Genomic DNA, 12,133 nt, shown 5'->3' on the forward strand with positions numbered 1-12,133 from the left:
TTGGGTTCAGGTCATGATCTCATGGGGCATGGAATAGAGCCCCTCGTGGGGATCTGCCCCTCACCCTTCAATAAATAATCTTTTTAAAAAATAAACCTCTAATCAACTTTGTGAAACACACATATGCAGTGTTTGTGTTGTGGTTGTGTAACTGCTGTAATTCACACATAAGTGACACTATTTTGATGGGCAGGGTTAAGTGTTGAAGTTTTTTGCAGAGTCTGTATTTAATTTCCTGGACCTTGTCTTTATCAAATACCTGGTCTACTCTCCTTAGCACTGATTATGTTTCCTATTACATTCAAACAAAACTAAATATTTCTGAGTTTCCTCCTCTGCCTTGCAAGGCAAGAGGCCTCCTCACCTTAGACAAAATACTTTTTCAATCACCAGCACACTTTTTCACTCCTTTCTTTGGGCCTTCACCTTACCTTTTCTCTTTCCTTGCAACCATGTTGTAATTTTCAGGTCTAGGTATGACCATTTATATTGTGGCCCAAGAGCCTGAGCTACAGCTATTGATAAACACTGCAGCCCCTGATTTGCAGGTCTGGGTTTGGATGGCTCCTGGCACACCTGCAGGACTACTAGAAGGGCCCAAACAGCCTTCACAGTCCATCACAGAACTATTAAAGAGCAGGGAAGTAAGAACTAATTGGGAAAGTGGTATATGGGATAGGACTAGGCTGATCTTAAAGTCCTAATTGGTCAACTTGGTTGATCTTGGGCAACTTACTTATATGAGATTGAGTTTTCCATCCTAAAAAGGAAAATAATCATCTTTTCCTTGCAAGAATTAGAAAAAAAAAAAAGAGTTCAAGTATTTGAGGACTACTAGGCCTAAACTATTGCTGGAATTATCTTTATATGTCAATGTTTCATGGAAAAATGCCTCCCCCTACCTTCCTACCCACCCACCCCCATACATATCCATTGGTGAATAAGAAAAGAGAGAGGCAGCTTCTTCTTTAATGTATTTGCCTTCATGCATTTACAATAGCTACTTTTAAGATATAGCATTTCGGAGCCAAAGGCACTAAAATATATTTTTAAAAATTATCTTCTCTCCTGGCATTGCTGCTTGACATTGCATAGGTTAATGGGTCTAGGACCCAAGGTCAAAGTTAATTAAGGCAATCACATAATTTTGTAGGCTTATAATTTTTCAGTTATTTCAAGGTCAGACACTTACCCCAAAATAAAATACATCATACTAACTACAGCAAGGGATTTACTTGAGAGCCATACTAAAGACATGGAATCTGTGCAGGTCTCAAATTTGCATATATTAACTCAAACAAACTCACTAAAGCAGCACTGTCCAAGAGAACTTTCTCTTTTTGCAACGATGGAATTATATATTTGTGTTATCCAATATGGTAGCCAGTAGTCACATATGGCTATTGAGCACCTGAAATATGGCTATTGCTATAAGGAATTGAGTTTCTTCTTTTTTTTTTAAGATTTATTTATTTGAAAGAGAGAGAGAAAGAGAGCGCAGGGGAGGGACAGAGGCAGAAGAAGAGATATTCCCAAGCAGACTCTCCACTGAGTGCAGAGCCAAACGCCAGACTTAATCCCATGACCCTGAGATCATGACTTGAGCCAAAATCAAGAGTCAGATGCTAACCAACTAAGCCACTCAACCACCCCAGGAATTAAGTTTTTAATTTAATCTAAATAGTCACATGTGACTAGTAGCTACTATATTAGTGCAACTCTAAGCAATTCATTACCCACCCCTTCCCAAAAAATTAAAAAGCATAGATTTATACTTTAGAAAAATTTTTATAAACATGTAATAATCCAAAATTAAATAACAAGATATCAAATAGAAATCCTGGGCTGCCCCAGCGGCTCAGTGGTTTAGCACCGCCTTCAGCCCAGAGCGTGGTCCTGGAGACCTGGAATCAAGTCCCACATTGGACTTCCTGTTATGGAGCCTACTTCTCCCTCTGCCTGTGTCTCTGCCTCTCTCTGTGTGTCTCTCGTGAACAAATAAAATCTTATAAATAAATAAATAAATAAATAACCTTTTAATGTCTCCTCTACTGAATGAATTACAGACACAGCTTTCCAAAAGAATAATAAAATCTAAGATGAGGGGAGGGGACACTAGAATAGAAAAGCAAAGTTGGAGATATGTTTGTCAGCTTCCTTTTGCTATATGTGTAGCAAAGAACCACAAAATCTCAGTGACTTACAACCACAAAGTTTTCTTTTTCATATTTATCTGTAAGTTGTCTTCACTCTTGGATCTACCAAAAGGGACAGCCTCCATATAAGACATGCCGGTCATATGGCAGATGAGAAGACAGATACATGTAATAGCTCTGGAAACATCTTCATATTTTGTTGGCCAAAAGACGTTAGGCTTTGACATGTGACATGAATAGAGTAGGAAGTATATATACTCCTTCAGGAAGGAGAACCAAGGAAGAAACAAAGAAAGCAGCCTACATGTCCATCATAGAAAATGAGTGAATAGAGCTATACAATGTATTAGAAAGCAACAAAATCTGTGGTCCCTCCATACAATGGACTGTTATTCGGCAATGAAAAGAAATGTGCTATCAAGCCACAGAAAGCTACAGAGGAACCTTAAATGCATTTTGCTAAGTGAAAGAAACGAGTCTGAAAATGTGACACACTGTATGATTTTAACTATATAACATTCTGGAAAAGGCAAATCTATGAGACAGTGATTGCAAGGGGTTTGGGGAAGAGATGAATAGATTAAGTACAGGGTATTATTAGGGTAGTGAAACTATTCTGTATGATATGATAAAGCTAGATGTATGACAGTATTCATTTGTCAAGCCACAGAACTTGATAGCACAAAGAATGGACCTTTATACAAATTAAAAAGAAATCACTGGGGCTCCTGGGTTGCTCAGTTGCTTAAGCAACTGACTCTTGGAAGAGTCAGTTCAGGTCATGATCTCAGGGGCTGTGAGATTGGAGCCTTGCATGGGCCTCAGAGCTGGGTATGGAGCCTGCTTAAGATTCTCTTGATTCTCTCTCTCTGTCTCTCTGCCCGCCCTCCACCCCTGCTTGCATGAAAAAAAAAAAAAAAGAAGAAGAAGAAGAAGAAGAGGGGAGGGGAAGAAGGGGAGGAAGAGGGAGAGGAGGAAGTAGGAGAAGGAAATAATTTAGGAGGTTGGGGAAATCTCAGAAAATAAATCAGACTGTGACATGAGAATCTACCTGTATTGCAAATGTATGAAATAAGTCATTGAAAAGGGAAGGGAAGGAAAGGTGCTGACCTAAGTAACTTTGAAAATGAATGAAATCTATAAACCTAAAAGCAAAAGAAACTGCACACAAGCAGTGTACTCTAGTTGATAAAGTTGTTTCCCATGAAGGTACAGATTAACAGTTCTGATACTGCTATACATACTGGACAGGAACAATGAAGTAAATGGATAGTGGATGGTGAGAACCAGGCTTCTCATTGTTGGAGTAAGAATTTATAAATAAGTAATGATCTATACCACACAGAATGATCTATATAGTAATGGATTAGAGTCAAAGACATCAGTGAGAATTCAAGCTTAATTTAATAGATACAGATGGTTAATATAGAAATATTTATATATACATAAGGATTAGTAAACTCTTAAACATTTATTTGCTCTGTCAACTGAGACCGCCTAAAAGAAACAACATTCCAGTAGCAACAAGCACATCTAGCACCCATGTGCTAATGGAGTGCACATTAGAATAGAATGGTATTCTATTAGCACCCATGTGCTAATAGAATACCATTCTCCATTAAAAGGGCTCACTGGAAAATTGGCTGATTCTAGGGGTGGGCAGGAAATATACAAAATAAGCCTGGAATACCTTGAAGTGCCAGAAAATAAAGAAGTTTTAGATAAATAGATAGACAGACATTGAAGGAACACAAAAGCCAACTGAAAGAGTTCTCAATGGCCAAAGCTAGAATAATTTGAACAAAATAAAAAAAATATTGGATGATAACCCAAAGTATAAAATAAATACCCATGAGTCTATACAGATATACAGAAATTATTGCATAAAATAATAAACGCAGGGCAGCCCGGGTGGCTCAGTGGTCTAGCGCCGCCTTCAGTCCAGGGTGTGATCCTGGAGACCTGGGATCAAGTCCCACGTAGGGCTCCCTGCGTGGAGCCTGCTTCTCCCTCTGCCTGTGCCTCTGCCTCTGTGTGTGTGTGTGTGTGTGTGTGTGTGTGTATGAATAAATAAATAAAATCTTTAAAAAAAATAAATAACAGAACAGACAAGTCTATGCAGAATTTCAAAACAATTATGTGGATATTTCACTCTAAACATAACTCCTCACTCCTTAAGTTTGGGCTATGCTTGCTTACTCCCTTCCTAAGAGTTTAGCATGAAGGGGGTTGGGGGGAAGCACAGCAGGGAAGATACCTCTATAGTAGAGAATCCTGACAAACACTGCTTAAGCCAGGTGACCAAGGTCAACATCAACAGTCATAAATCATATTAATAGTATATACCTTGGGATGTCTGGGTGGCTCAGTGGTTGAGCATCTGCCTTCAGCTCAGGGCCTGATCCCAGGATCCGGGATTGAGTCCCGCACCGGGCTCCTGCGAAGAGCCTGCTTCTCCCTCTGCCTATGTCTCTGCCTCTCTCTCTCTCTCTGTTTCTCATGAATAATTTACAAATAAATCTTTTTTAAAAAATAGTATATACCTTTGACGTGATGTGATGAAAGGGCACTTGACCTCTGTGATCTTCCTCCAAAAACCTACAACTCCAGTCTAATTGTGAAAAAAAAAAATCACACAAATTCCAGTAGAGGGGCAGCCTACAATATACCTGACTAGTAGTCCTCAAAAGTGTCAAGGTCATCTAAACCAATAAAAATCTGCAAAAATGTCACAGTCAAGAGGAGCCTAAGGACTGATCATTAAATATAAACTACCCTGGATGGGATCCTGGAACAGAAAAGGCATAATAGGTAAAAAATAGTAATAATAACTAAATATAATAAAGTATGTACTTTATCTAATAATAACATGTCACTCTTGGTTAACTGCAACAAATATATTTGTTTAAAATTTTCATAATAAAAAGTTTAAGAAAAAGAATGACTTAAATCTATATGCCTGGGATCCCTGGGTGGCGCAGCGGTTTGGCGCCTGCCTTTGGCCCAGGGCGCGATCCTGGAGACCCGGGATCGAATCCCACGTCGGGCTCCCGGTGCATGGAGCCTGCTTCTCCCTCTGCCTGTGTCTCTGCCTCTCTCTCTCTCTCTCTCTGTGACTATCATAAATAAATAAAAATTAAAAAAAAAATCTATATGCCTAGTTATAGGAAAGAAAAAAAAAGTCTGAGAGTAGGTTATGAAGAAGAGTGGGCTAGAAAAATAAAATAAAATAAATAAATAAAAATTTTAAAAAATAAAAGAAGAGTGGGTTAGGAAAAGGAATTTACTTGTCATCTTATATCCTTCTGTACTGTTTATGTTTGTATGTGTGTGTTAAAAAAAATACAACATTAATTGGATAATTTGGCACACTTCCTACAGAAGAAAAAAAGCCCATTTAAAAATGACAATAATTACATTTTAGTCGATTCTCTAATCTCAAGATGTCTTTTTAAATCTTTTACCCAGAATAACAGTCTTCCTTGTAATGAGCAGACTATAAATCCCATGAGTTTCCTGCCTTATGGTTTACTAGTACATGCCTGGAACAGTGTGTAATACAGACTTGCTGAATGAAAAAACAAACAAAAACCCAATCACATCTTGTTTTAGAAAAAGTTTTGTTTTAAATAAAATACATCATTTATTTTTATTTATTTATGATAGTCACACAGAGAGAGAGAGAGAGAGAGAGAGGCAGAGACATAGGCAGAGGGAGAAGCAGGCTCCATGCACCGGGAGCCCGAGGTGGGACTCGATCCCGGGTCTCCAGGATCGCGCTCTGGGCCAAAGGCAGGCGCCAAACCGCTGTGCCACCCAGGGATCCCTATACATCATTTTTTGATGCAGAGGGAAAATTAATCTATCTGCCAGTCTAGCATACTGCTTCATAAATTAGGATCCATAAAGGTGGTAATGAGGGATCCCTGGGTGGCACAGCGGTTTAGCGCCTGCCTTTGGCCCAGGGCGCGATCCTGGAGACCCGGAATCGAATCCCACATCGGGCTCCCGGTGCATGGAGCCTGCTTCTCTCTCTGCCTGTGTCTCTGCCTCTCTCTCTCTCTCTCTGTGTGTGTGTGTGACTATCATAAATAAATAAAAATTTTTAAAAATATATTAAAAAAAAATAAAGGTGGTAATGAAATCTTGGAAGACATTCTAATAGCTGAAAAAGCCCAACAAAAGTACATTTACAGAGAAGAAAGCTGTCCAAGATAATCAAAATGCCAGAGTTTGGGATGTTTTTTGTCACTAGTAGTTGATGTTGCTCTTGATTTGTTTTTGTTTTGGAATTAAAACAGACACTGTGGTAACTGCTTCCCTACTGCAGAGCCACAGTTCTCAGCAGCTATTGTACCTAAACTAGCTAGACTTAGCAGGTTGAGATATCTAATTATTACTAAATAATACCCCTGAGGGATGCCTGGGTGGCTCAGCCAGTGAAGCATCTGCCTTCAGCTCAGGTCATGGTCCCAGGGTCCTGGGATGGAGCCCCACATCAGGCTCCCTGGTCGTCGGAGAGCCTACTTCTCCCTCTCCCTCTGCTGCTCCCCCTGCTTGTGCTCTCTCTCTGTCAAATAAACAAAATATTTAAATAATAATAATAATAATAATAATAATAATATCCTGAGTAGCAAATAAAAGGATCTTCACAAAAAAAAAAAACTTTTTAAATAATATCAGTCTATAAAGTTCTCAATCTTATACTCACTCACTGCTATTTTAAAAGAAACAATCAGGAGGGTGGCTTAGTCAGTTGAACGTCCAACTCTTGGTTTTGGCTCAGGTCATGACCAGAGTCCTGGGACTGAATCCCAGGTGGGGCTCTGCACTCAACAGGAAGTCTGCTTGGGGAGTCTGTCCTCTGCCTCTCCCCCTGCCTCCACTCACAGGGGTGTGCACTCTCTCTTAAATAAATAAATCTTTAAAAGGAACAATCAGTTTCTTCCTGGTAAAGAAAAGGAACTGTTCTTGATCTTTGGCTAAAGCCACCTAAACCATCTTAGACCGATTGCAAAGGAAGGCTGACTGAACACAGAACTCCCCCAAATGCTGAGCACAGTTGTGAGACTTACCCACAAGAAGTGATACTTAAAAAAAAAAAAAAAAAAAAGAAGTGATACTTATTATACTGAAACATGATTGGTAGATGAACTTGAAAGCTCCTCTCTTTCCTCTTTATCTTTTATGTACTTGATGATTTGTTGGGAATTTTAAGAAGACACCTACTTGGAAAAAGTGTCTTAAAAATTGTAAGACAGGGAGGCTGTCAGTAGAGCATAAGACTCTTGATCTCAGGGTTGTTTGAGCCCCAATTTGAGAGGGTAGAGTTTACTTAAAAAATAATAATTTAATAAAAGTTTAAAAATAAATCAAAATAAAAACATTGTAAGGCAAAGGCCATTTACCTCTTAAACGGGTCATCTAGAAATAGGGTACGTAAGAATCAGCATAAATAATATTTTAGCTCTACCTAGTGGCCAAAAATGGGATTAACTCCTGAAACTAGAAATTTCCCAAATTCACAAAGATGTGACCGTTCTTAACAGAAAGGGGGGAATGTCCCTATGTTAGGTTAAAAGGGCAGTAGGTAAAACAAGAGTGTCAAATGTTTAATATGGCAGGGCCTGTGCTTTTTAGCTATGCTCTTAAAAGATGCCCAAGGAGAATTGACTGATTATCCATGTACTGTAGAATTGGTTCCCAGCTAAATATAAAGAGAGAATTGTCTATTTACAATATAGAAGCATATTGACAGAAATGGTCCTTCACAGGAAACCCTTGCAAAGAAGAGGGTCTGGAATAACAGAAAATCCTCATAGTCAGGATTGCCAGATAAAATACAAGATGCCCAGTTTTATTTTAATTTTAGATAAACAAATAATTTTTTATATATGTCTCAAATACCTAAAACTTAAGGAGTTCTTTTAACAAATGAGAGGTTGCTAGAGGGGGCATGGATAGGAGATGGGAGAAATGGGTGAGGGTGTCAAAAGGTAAAAACCTCTAATTACAAATAAGGGCGGTGCCTGGGTGGCTCAGTTGGTTGAGCATCTGACTGTTGATTTCCCCTCAGGTCACAATCTCAGGGTCATGGGATCAAGCCCATACTCACCAGGGAGTCTGCTTGAGATTCTTTCCCTCTCCGCCTACTCTCTCTCTCACAAGTGTACTCTCTCTGTCTTTCAAATAAATAAACCTTACAGAAATAAATAAATACTGGGGATCTAATATACAGTATGGTGACTATAGCTAAAAATACTGTATAGTATATTTGAAAGTTGCTGAGAGTAGATCCTAAAAGTTCTCATTACAAAGAAAAATATTGTAACTATGTGTGGTGATGGATGTTAACTAGACTTATTATGGTGACCATTTTGCAATACATACATACAAATACTAAATCATGTTGTACACCTGAAGCTATTATGTTATACATCAATTATGTTATATGTCAATATAAAAATGATATTGTTATATCTCAATTTTTTAAAAAATAAAAAGTAACAACACAGTGTTATCAAATTGATAACAGATTTGAAGAAAATACTTGAAAACTATAAATAAATATATATATATATATATATATATATATATTCCAAATAAACAAAAACAGGATAGGGATCTCTCAATAGAAAAATGGACATAGAACACATTTAGGCTATTCACAGAAAAGGAAAATAAATGACTTACAAGTATATGAGATGGTCTACCTAACTTGAGAAGTGCATATTAAAATAAGATGGAAAAAAAGTCAGAGGACTAATACTACTTGACTTCAAGACTTACTATAAAGCTATAGTAATCAAGAGAATGTGGCATTGGCAAAAAAAAAAAAAAATGGACAAAGAGATCAACAAAACAGAATAGAGAGTTCAGAAATAGACCCACATAAAGTAGTGTCAACTTATTTTTGACAAAGAAGTAAAAGGAACACAATGAAGAAAAGATAGATTTTTCAACAAATAGTTATGGAAAAACTGGATAACTACATACAAAAAAAAAACATCATACAGCTAAATAAAATGTAAAACTATAAAACTCCTAGTAGATAACATAGGAGAAAATTTAGATGACATTGGGTCCATGATAACTTTTTATTTACTATTTTTATTCAGGTATAATTGACATATAACATTATATTCATTTCAGGTATATAACATGATTCAACATTCATATTTATTTATTGCAAAATGATCACCGCAGTAAGTCTAGTTAACATCTGTTACCACACGTAGCACAACAAATTTTTTTTCCTTTTTTTGTAATGAGAACCTTTAAGATCTACTTTCTTAGCTTTCTTAACTTTCAAAAATATAGTACTATTAATTATAATCACCATACAATATATTAGACCCCCAAAGCTTATTTATAACTAGAAATTTGTACCTTTTGATACCTTCACCCATTTTGCTCACCCCCACAGTTCACCTTTGTTGACCACCAATTTGTTCTCTGTATCTATGAGTTTGGTTTCTGTTTTGTTTTGTTTTTTAGATTCCACATACAAGTGAAATCATACAGTATTTGTCTTTCTCTGAGTTATTCCACTTGGCATAATACCAAGGTCCATCCATGTTGTCACAAATGGCAAGATTTCATTCTTATTGCTGAGTAGTATTCCACTGTGTATATCGGTGGTGACTTTTTAAATGCAACATCAATGATAAAATCCATTAAAGAAATAATTGATAAGCTGGATTTCATTAAAATTTAAAACCTCTGCTCTGGTGCTCGCTTCGGCAGCACATATACTAAAACCTCTGCTCTGCAAAAGATGCTAGAAGAAAATATTTGCAGAAGACATATCTGATAAAGAGCTGTATCCAAAATATATAAAAACTCTTAGAACTCAACAAGAAAATTACCCTGCTTTAAAAATGGGCAAAACAGAGGTGCCTGGGTGGCTCAGTGGTTGAGTGCCTGCCTTTGGCTCAGGTCATGATCCCAGGGCCCTGGGACTGAGCCCCACATCAGGCTCCCCATGGGGAGCCTGCTTCACCCTCTGCCTATGTCTCTGCCTCTCTCATGAATAAATAAATAAAATCTTTTTTTAAAAAGGGGGGGTGCAAAACATCGGAACAGACACCTCACCAAAAAAGATATACAGATGGCAAATAAACATGTGAAAAGATGGTTCAGATCATTGTCATTAAAGGAGTTGAAAATTAAAATTAGACACCACTACACACCTATTAAGGCCAAAATCAAAAACACTAAAATCAAACATTAGCAAAAATGTAGAGCAACAGGAACTTTCATTCACTGCTGATGGGAACAAAAAGTGATACAGCCACTTTGAAAGACAACTTGACAGTTTCTTTGAAAAGTGAACATACTCTTACCATATGACCCAAGAATCATGCTTCTTTTTATCTATCCAAGGAAGCTGAAAACTTATGTCCACATAAAAGCCTACACACAGATATTTACAGCAGCTTTATTCATAATTGCCAAAACTTGAAAGCAACCAAGATGTCCTTCAGTAGGTGAATGGATAATCTGTGGTATATCCAGATAATGGAATATTACTCGGTGCTAAAAAGAAATGAGCTATCAAACCCAAGTTTATGGAAGAAACTTAAAAGCATATTACTGTGTGAAAAAAAGACAATCTGAAAAGGCTACATAGTGGATGATTCCTATTACATGACATTCAGGAAAACGCAAAACTATGAGGCAGTAGAAAGATAAGTGGTTGCCAAGAGTTAAGGGGAGGGAAGGGATGAATTTGCAGAACATAGAGATTTTTAGGGAAGTAAAACTATTCTATGTGATACATTAATGGCGGATACATGTCATTATATTTATGTCAAAACAAATGGAGTTTCTCAGTGATAAAAATGTGTCAGTGTAGGTTCATCAGTTGTAACAAATGTACCTCTCGGGCAAGGGATGTTAATAGTTAGGGAGACTGTGTGTGTGTGTGTGTGTGTGTGTGTGTGTGTGTACACACGCACAGGTTTATGGAAATTCTCTGTACTTTCTGCTCAATTTCACAATGGACCTAAAACTGCTCTAAAAATTAAAGACTACTTTTTAAAGAATAGTAGGTGTGGCAACCCTCAGCCCATTGCCTATCTTAAAGTTATAAAAGGAAGCTTGATCACTGGCAGAGATTTGATACAGATAAATGAGAGAACCTCAAAAGTGCAACGCAGAGAGCTTGACCTGTAGTTGCCAGAATTCAGTGATGGAGTGGCACCTGGCTTGTGCCTAAGTAGTCTTGAGGCAAGAAGCTTGCTGGTTACTTGAGCTCCTCTGGGCAAGAAACTATCTTCAGGAAAAAAAAAGGGCTACACTTTCATAGAAAGAGAAGCAAAGGGACTTGTTTCCTGTGGGTTCCTTGAAGCAGAACCATCCTTAGTTGTCTTGAAGACATGAGCAAAATGCCTCAAACTAGCACAGTGAATGTGCTGGAAGCAAGATAGGCAAGAACAAAAGAAAAAGTTCAGTTCAAGAGGTAAATTAAGTGCTTTTGAGAGAAACTGTATTATGTATCAACCCAAAAATGATTAGACAGGGTTTCTGTCTGTGCTTTTGAGCCAAGAGAAGATAAATAAGTATTCAAATAATTTCTATATAATGCTGAGAAGGTTAGGTTTTATAACGTGGAACTGGATGCCACTGATCCTGAAAGGTTTAAGATGTTGGAAGTGGGTCAGATTTGGTGGCAATGTGGATGGATCAAATGGAGTCAAGTGTGGAGGCCACAGAAGAGGTAGATCACAATAGCGATTGCAAGCTCAAAGTGAGTACTAAGGGCCTGACCTTGGAAAGTAAAAGGAGTATGAAAAAAGAAGCAATTCAGGCAAAATCTGAGGAAGAGGCAAAACCTGACTAAACTTTAAGACTGACTAGATTCAGGAGATAAGGACAAGAGAAAAAGAAAACAAAACAATGATAAGAATGTTTTTTCTAGTGGTGAAAGAAAAAAGGAATTTATTTCAGAAAACAGTAACATTCTATTTTATTCA

This window comes from Canis lupus, chromosome 12, assembly GCF_011100685.1.
Source record: "Canis lupus familiaris isolate Mischka breed German Shepherd chromosome 12, alternate assembly UU_Cfam_GSD_1.0, whole genome shotgun sequence".
Classification (NCBI taxonomy): Eukaryota; Metazoa; Chordata; class Mammalia; order Carnivora; family Canidae; genus Canis; species Canis lupus.